The 8007-nt window shown below is 44.9% G+C and overlaps 1 pseudogene; it reads right to left on the bottom strand.

The window, feature by feature from the left end:
- Nucleotides 1-698: 698 nt before the first annotated feature.
- On the bottom strand, nucleotides 699-3248 carry LOC116541317 (annotated as a pseudogene).
- Nucleotides 3249-8007: the final 4759 nt, after the last annotated feature.

Genomic DNA, 8007 nt, shown 5'->3' with positions numbered 1-8007 from the left:
AGATTCATTCCCTCTAGACAAAATTAACAACTCTGCTGGTTGGACAATACAGGGGGAGGTACCAAGCACACCTGGGTATCACCCCTCCTCCAGAGATCCCATGAAAAAGATGGCAAAAGAATTTGAAAGGCACAAACCCACAAGAGCCAACAGAATTGCAGGAGAGAGAGCAGTAGGCAAAGAGTTTTAATGAACTGCTGGAAGACATAAAGCAGAGGGAAGAATGATGAAAAATAAAGGGAAAAGATGGACAGTCAGCCTGGAATACAAGCAAAGGGGCTGCAGGACCTGAAGAAAACTCTAGACTCTGAGATAGCAGGTGACACAGGGCACAGGTGTGAGAAGTGGTGCTGAGGAGTAACTGAAGACCCGCAGATGAAGCATATAGACAGCCCCACCCAACTCCTCCCTACCACAGCGCCAGATCTGCCTAACCAGGAACTTCTCCCAAAAACTGAGGACAGTTGTTTTCTCTTTCAATTCTTTTTTATTGTGGTAAAATACACATAATATAAAATTTATACTCTTGACTTTTTTTGTATTAAAATATTTTATATTATTCATTCAAACTTCATTTTATACAATGAATGCATACACCGCTGGGGGAGCGTCTGACTGATGCGTGGAAGGGCGGGGATGTCTGCAGCTATGAGAGCGGAGGCGGGGAGGCGGGGAGGCGGGGAGGCGGGGAGGCGGGGAGGCGGGGAGGCCCCGCGTGCTTCCTCTCCTCGGCTGACCACCGTGTGTTCATTCCCAGAGGAAGAGCTGGACGCAGTTAGCCCTGGATGGCACAGTAGACAGAGGGACCTGCAGACGTGGTGGCCAAGGCCTCTGTAAGGGCTTCCCCAGGAGATGTGACCTTTCCAGGCCTTGCAGGCGAGTGTCCTCACCCTGAACGAGCCCCCGAGTCCTGGTCCTTGGTGGACGGTGGCTATGGCATGTGTGTGCATATATGGATATCTGTGCTGCCCCCCTCTGGAACCAGCCCGTGCCCTGTCCTGCCTGCGCACACCCACGCTGAGGCGGCGGGCATGTCAGCTTTGCTGGCCACAATGGCCAGTTCCGGGTCCTCCTACTCCTGCCGCTGCAACTACGCCAGCCTCTCCTGTTCCGCCTCCTCGCTGTCCCACTTGGTTCATGCCAGCTGCTGCTCCTCATTGCCAAACTTCAAAGGTAAGGAAGGGTTTTTCATGAATGGGTCTGGGGTAAATGGGTCATTCTTTGTCTGTTACTTGAAGAAGCCGTTGGTGGCAGAGCCTCGGAATGGATTGCTTTCTTTGAAAGATCCTCCAAATGGATCTGTTGAAGCTGCTGCTGTTCTGCAAAGGGGTCATTGCTGAATGGATTGCCTTTGGAGGGGTCAGCTCCTTTAAATGGGTCAGATTTAAAGGGGTCTTCTGTCTGGAAAGGATCTGGATGCAACTCTTGAGTGTTGTTGCTAAATAACAAGGCTTTATTTTCAAAAGGATCATCCATGGCTCCAAAACCGCCCCCCTCTGCCAGGGATGCCTTCGCTCAGGTCAGCCAGGTCGGTCAGGCTGGCATCGTGGGCTCCATCAAGCACTGGTCATACTGCCCCGGCTCCAGTGGGCCTCCTGGCAGATTTCATGCAGTTGGGAAAGTTTGCTCCTTGCCTGGTTGATTTCATCTTGCATTGACTTCAGGGACTCGATGATGGTTTCCAGCTGGACCTGCTCAGCCTGCGTGCTCTGCTCCAGCTGGGTTTCCTCGTGCTGCAATCGGTTCAGCCCCGACTTGGCTCGGTTCGGATTGTCTTCCTGGAACTTTAAGTCAGATTCCTGAGGCTGGATTTGTGTTTTCAATGATGAGATCATCTGAGTCTCATCCTGGCTCTTCTGCCAGACGTCGCTCAGCATGTCTCAGAGCTTGGCCTTCTGCTAGTCCACCTTGTCCAGGCAGTCTTGAGCGTCTTGTTTCTGAGCCTCGTGCTTTTGCAAACTGCTTGTTTCCCAGTCTAGGTCATTTTGTAATTCCTGTACCTCGCTGGTTTTCTGTCTGATTGCCTCTTCCTTTTCTCTAATGTCTTGTTCCAGTGAATATTTCTCTCTTTGTAACTGGGTGATCTCTTGACTGATGTCATCAAGCTCCTTCACACCAGTAAACTCCCCGGAGCCGAGAGAGCCTTAACTGTATGGGCCGGGAGTGCCTCTCTCCGAGGGTGGGACCATGTCCAGCGAGAGGACTTAAGGGGGTTCGATGCCTTTACTGACTTTCTGCTGAATGAAATGCATAGCTAAGCAAATTGGTCTTTGCTTAACTTCCTCATTTGCCTTGTATTGGCTAGGGCCCATATGTGTGCTAGAAGGTTCTGTGTGAGGCCCGAGTGCATGAAGATCTCATTCACCTCCTGGCCACTCACACAGCTGTCCAGATCTGGGTCGGTTGTCAGGAATATCTTGTCAAATCGCATCTTGTCTGCCACTGGCACCACCCAGTTCACTGCTGGCTGTGTTTGCTTGAGGTTGTGTTTGGGGACAGGCTCCCTGTGCTGCTGAGGCTGTTGACGCCACCATGGGATGGTGTGGCGTGCAGGCTGTCTTTTGGTGGGGGCTGGAAGACAGGACAGGAATGGCACCGGAGAACACAGTCTTGTTTCTCTTGGAGGGTGGGATGAGGGATGGGGGCAGGGCAGAAAGCACAGGCTCCTTCTCAAGGGCTTGGTACACCAAGTGCATGGCCAACGCAAACTTGTCTCAGTCCAAGTGCCCACGCTGGTCGATGTTACTGAGGTCCCAGACCCAGCCCAGGACATCAAGAGGCAGCTTTGAGTTCACGAGGACCGCCTTGAGTTTGTCTCCAAAGAGCAAACCGTTGATGGGTAAGAGGCTTTCATATATCCCATCAAATTTGGCCTTTTCTTTCACCCTTACAGCCCAGAGGGCCTCGGCAGAGGGCAGCACGACCATCAGAGAGCTGCTGGTGTCATGGAATTTAGGCAGTGGCAGGCTCAAATTCAGATTGCTCAAGGTAACTCCATGGCCACTCTGTGCACAGGCCACCAGTCTCAGTGAAACCCTGTTTATCCAAGAACCCTTTACTTTCTGGGTTGGCCAAGACCCATATCTTCCCAAGGATAATGTCCCAGAGGCCAGACTTCTTTAGAGAAAACACAGCTTCCCTCGCCTTCATCCTCCCTGTGTGTGCCGGATCAACCTGCTTGTAATAAGATTCATACACCGAATTTCCAGTGGGAATCTGCTAGGAGAGGGGATGAGTGGTGCCGCCATCTTCCTGCGGACTTGGGCCTCTTAACTGTTTTTAGAGTTGTAGTTATATAGTTGTACAACTACTGTAACAGTTCAGTTGTATACTTCACTGTTTTGGGGTTTTCCATTGTTGTTTCTGAAACAGGGCCTTACTCTGTCTCCCAGTGCAGTGGCACAATCGTAGCCCATTGTAGCCTCCACCTCCCAGCTAAAGCAACCCTCCCACCCCAGCCTCCCAAGTAGCTGGGACTCCTGGTGTGCATCACCACACCTAATTGTTTTTTTAAGAGATGGGATCTCTCTATGTTGCCCAAGCTGGTTTCAAACTCCTGGCCTTAGGTAATCTCCCCTCCTCAGCCTCCCAATGTGCTGAGATTACAGCCATGAGTCACTGCATCTGACCCCAGTTCAGTGTTTTTAGATACATTCATAATGGTATTTTGCGGGGGGGGGGGTTGAATGTTATTTATTTTATTATATATATATTTTATTGCATTTTAAGTTTTGGGGTACATGTGAAGAACATGCAAGATTGTTGCATAGGTACATACATGGCAATGTGGTTTGCTGCCTTCCTCCCCATCACCTATATCTAGCATTTCTCTCCATGTTATCTCTCCCCAACTTCCCACCCCCTGCTGTCCCTCCCCTAGTTTCCCCCCACAGACCCGAGTGTGTGATGCTCCCCTCCCTATGTCCATGTGTTCTCATTGTTCAACACCCGCCTATGAGTGAGAACATGCGGTGTTTGATTTTCTGTTCTTGTGTCAGTTTGCTGAGAATGATGGTTTCCAAGTTCATCCATGCCCCTAAAAAGGACACGAACTCATTGTTTTTTATGGCTGCATAATATTCCATGGTATATATGTGCCACATTTTCCCTGTCCAGTCTGTCATCAATGGTCATTTGGGTTGGTTCCAAGTCTCTGCTATTGTAAACAGTGCTGCAATGAACATTTGTGTGCATATGTCCTTATAATAGAACAATTTACAATCCTTTGGATATACACCCAGTAATGGGATTGCTGGATCAAATGAGATGGGGTCTCTCTGTCACCAAGCCTGAAGTGCAGTGGCAGAATTATAGCTCACTGCAGCCTCAAGCTCCTGGACTCAAGTGATCCTCCCACCTCAGCCTCCCAAGTACCTGGACTACAGATGCATGCCACCATATCCAGATAATACATGCATAATGTTGTTGCAACTGTCGCCACCATCCATTTCCTTAACTCTTTTAGTCTTATAAAGCCAAAACTCCATACCCATTAAACAATAACCTCCTATTCCCCCCTTCTTCCAGCCCCTGGCGTACTACTTTCTGCCTCTGTGATTCTGACCTCTCTAAGTATGTCATCTAAGGGGAATCATACAGTATTTGTCTTTTTGTGAATGGCTCCTTTCACTGAGCATCATGTTCTTAAGGTTCATCCATGTTGTGGCCTATTACAGAAGTTTATTCCTTTGTAAGGCTGAATAATATTTTATTGTACGTAGAGATCACGCTTTGCTTATTCATTCATCCATCGATGGACAGTTGGGTTGCTTTGACATCTTAACTATTGCAAACAATGCTGTTACTAACATGGGTATCCAACCATCTCTTCAAGACCCTGCTTTCAATTATTTTAGGTATATACCCAGTGGTGGAATGGCATATGGATCATATGGTAATTCTATGTTTAACTTTTTGAGGAACGACCATGCTGGTTTTCATGGCAGCTGCACCATTTTACATTTCCACCAACAGTCCACAAGCATTCCAATTTCTCTATATCCTTGCTAACACTTATTTTTTTATAGTAACCATCACAATGGAGGGAGATGTTCTTAATTTTTTTTAAAAAGACAAAGTGAAGAATTTTCAAAAAAAAAGTTTTTCTCAACTTTAAAAGCCATCTGGGGAAAAGTAGAGGACCTAATAATGAGTATCACCAGAGTCAAGGCTCCCATCCAATTTCATGTAGAGGTACCCCAGCATAACAGCCTGCTCCCCACCTGTCCCATTAAAAAGCCTGACAGTCAACAACCCAGGTACTAGACACAGAGCTCTCAATTTAGCCTCTTTATTGCTTTGCTTTTAAGCATGAACAATGTACCCAATATTTGCAATGTAAAATTTAAACATCAAGTAGTAACTCTCCCCCCAAAAAGAGCAAAGACAATTCAGGATACAGATTACTGAAAACAAAAGCAAAACAAAGTCTGTAAAACCAAGAATTATATTCCATGAATAAATGAGCCATACGGGAATAAGAAAGAGCTCTTAGAATTCAAAAATATGGCTATATAATTCCAGAAATTTAAAGAATGCAATGGAAGGATTGAAAGATAAATTTGAAAGCATCTCTTAGTGTATATTAAAAAAAAGATTTTAAAAATATGAGAGAAATTTTAAGAGCAAGGGATCAATCCATGAAGTCCAACATCAGATTAACAAGGATTTTGGAAAGAGATGCAAAGAGTAAGAAACTAGCAAGGAAATAATATAAGAGAATATACCAAAATTGAAGAAGGACACAAGTTATTAGATTAAACAGAGATTCCTCTAAGTAAAGTCTCAAAGAATAAATAAATAAATAAATAAATAAATAAATAAAAAGACTTAACAGAGATTCCTCTAAGTAAAGGCACAAAGGATGAAAAAACACTCCTACCTAGACATGGCATTATGAAATTTCAGAATACCAAGGATAAAGAGATAGTAAATGTATGCAGGAAAAAGGAAAGGAGAAAAAAAAAGAAAAACAGGTTTCTTCCTAAAAGAGAACAGAAGTGAGCTTGGCATCAGACTTACCAGCATCAGTGAAACAGGGATGCAAGGGAGCAAGCTCTAAAGGAAAATTATTTCCAACTTAGAATTCTATATCCAGGATGAAGGTAAAATGTACCCTTCAAAGTAGGCAAGGAGTCCAAAGTTTACCTCTCATAATCCCTTTCTTAGGGAGCTACTTGAAGCTAGAGCAGGGATAAAATAAAAGTATAAAACAAGAAATAAGTCATGGATTCAGGAGACCAATCAAATCCAACCCTGGAGAGCAGTGAGTAGAGATCTAGATTAGAATAGAAAGACAGAGGGTTCTGGGAATTAACAGCAACAAGAAAAGTATGATTTAAAGTTAGAAAATTTGAGGCTTTGATAAAGTCAAGTACTGGCATATTAAAAAATATATATTTGAACTAAATGTTAGGCACAATTTACATTGAAAGGCAAAGTAGTGATAACATTAGAACTACACAGAATAAACCCTAGTGTAGTACTGTGCACATCAGTAAACAACATTTACATGCTTATAGTAATATGAATAACACCTCCTCTTTTTTTTTCTGAGATAGAGTCACTCTGTCACCCAGGCTGGTGTGCAGTGGCACAATCTCAGCTCACTGCAACCTCCATCTCCCAGGTTCCAGCAATTCTCAGGCTCCAGAGTAGCTGGGACTATAGGCACATGCCACCACGCCTAGCTAATATTGGTAATTTTAGTAGAGACAGGGTTTCACCATATTGGTCAGGCTGGTCTCAAACTCCTGACTTCAGGTGATCCACCCGCCTTGGTCTCCCAAAGTGCTGGGATTACAGGTGTGAGCCACCATGCCTGGCCTAATGCTTGCTTATTGCTTGTAAAATCAACTTATAGAGAAATCCCAGGCAAAACTATGATGGTTACAGAATACAATAAAGCAGCTACTAACCTTGAAGTGGCAGGAAGTGGGGCGAGATGGAAGGAAGGACGTGAGCAGAAGTTTCCTTGCCTTCAGAGTGAAGTCAGGATACAGTGGACAATATAAGACATGAAGTGTAAGGATGCTGCACAAGTGTCCGAGGGAAGAAGAAACCAAGCACCGTGATAGAACTCTGTATGAATGATCCAATCTTCCTGCATCATGGAAAGAAACTGATACTGATCCATCAAGAAGCAGGGATAGAAGCTTGTTTATATTGTCATTTATTTTAGAGACTATAAAAATGACTAACCAAAGCAACCAAAGTAGGGATGCTTGGCAAAAACATCGTTATCTTTGAGGAGTGAGGTTGCTTTGATTGAAGGACTGCCCAAGAGTGAGGGTGACAGAGGAACCAGGATTAGGAGACCGAGAAAAGAGGACGATTCAGATCCAGCAATCTTATTAGAGCTGGATATGGAAGTGAATTTTTCACTACGTAAGCCAATAAAGTCTGCTTTTGAGTTCGGTTTCTAGAACTTGCCATTGAAAATGCCCAATACATGCCAACTACTCCCTCCCCTTCTACCTCCCACCTCACCTCCAGTTAAGGCCTTTGCCTTTCCATCTTTATAAACTTGCATTGTCAGACGCCTTGTGTATATATTTACATAAGAAGTTCAAAGTTCCTAGCTATGTGAGTTCATAGTAGAATTATCATCTAATTGATAAGTCCAAGTTTATCTAGCAATTCTGTAAAGAAGTCCAGGTGCAGTGACTTGCGCCTGTAACCACAATGCCTTGGGAGGCCAAGATGGGAGGATTGCTGGAGCCCAGAAGTTTGAGAGCAGCCTGAGCAACATAATGGAGACCCTGTCTTTAAAACAAATTTTTTTTTATTAGCTGGGCATGGTGGCACATCCCTGTAGTTCCAGCTACCCTGAAGGCTGAGACAGGAGGCTCACTTGAGGCCAGGAATTGGAGGCTGCAGTGAGCTATAATTTCACCACTGCATTCTAGCCTGGATGACAGAGCATGACCCTGTTTCTAAATAAGAATAAAAATCAAGAATAATTTTTTTTTGAGACAGAATCTCTCTTAGCTGCACAGGCTGGATTGC

Source organism: Sapajus apella, unplaced genomic scaffold (assembly GCF_009761245.1).
Source record: "Sapajus apella isolate SASKATOON/1434 unplaced genomic scaffold, GSC_monkey_1.0 scaffold150, whole genome shotgun sequence".
NCBI lineage: Eukaryota > Metazoa > Chordata > Mammalia > Primates > Cebidae > Sapajus > Sapajus apella.
The sequence above is the reverse complement of the archived record's forward strand: the minus strand, read 5'-3'. Positions and strand labels throughout refer to the sequence as shown.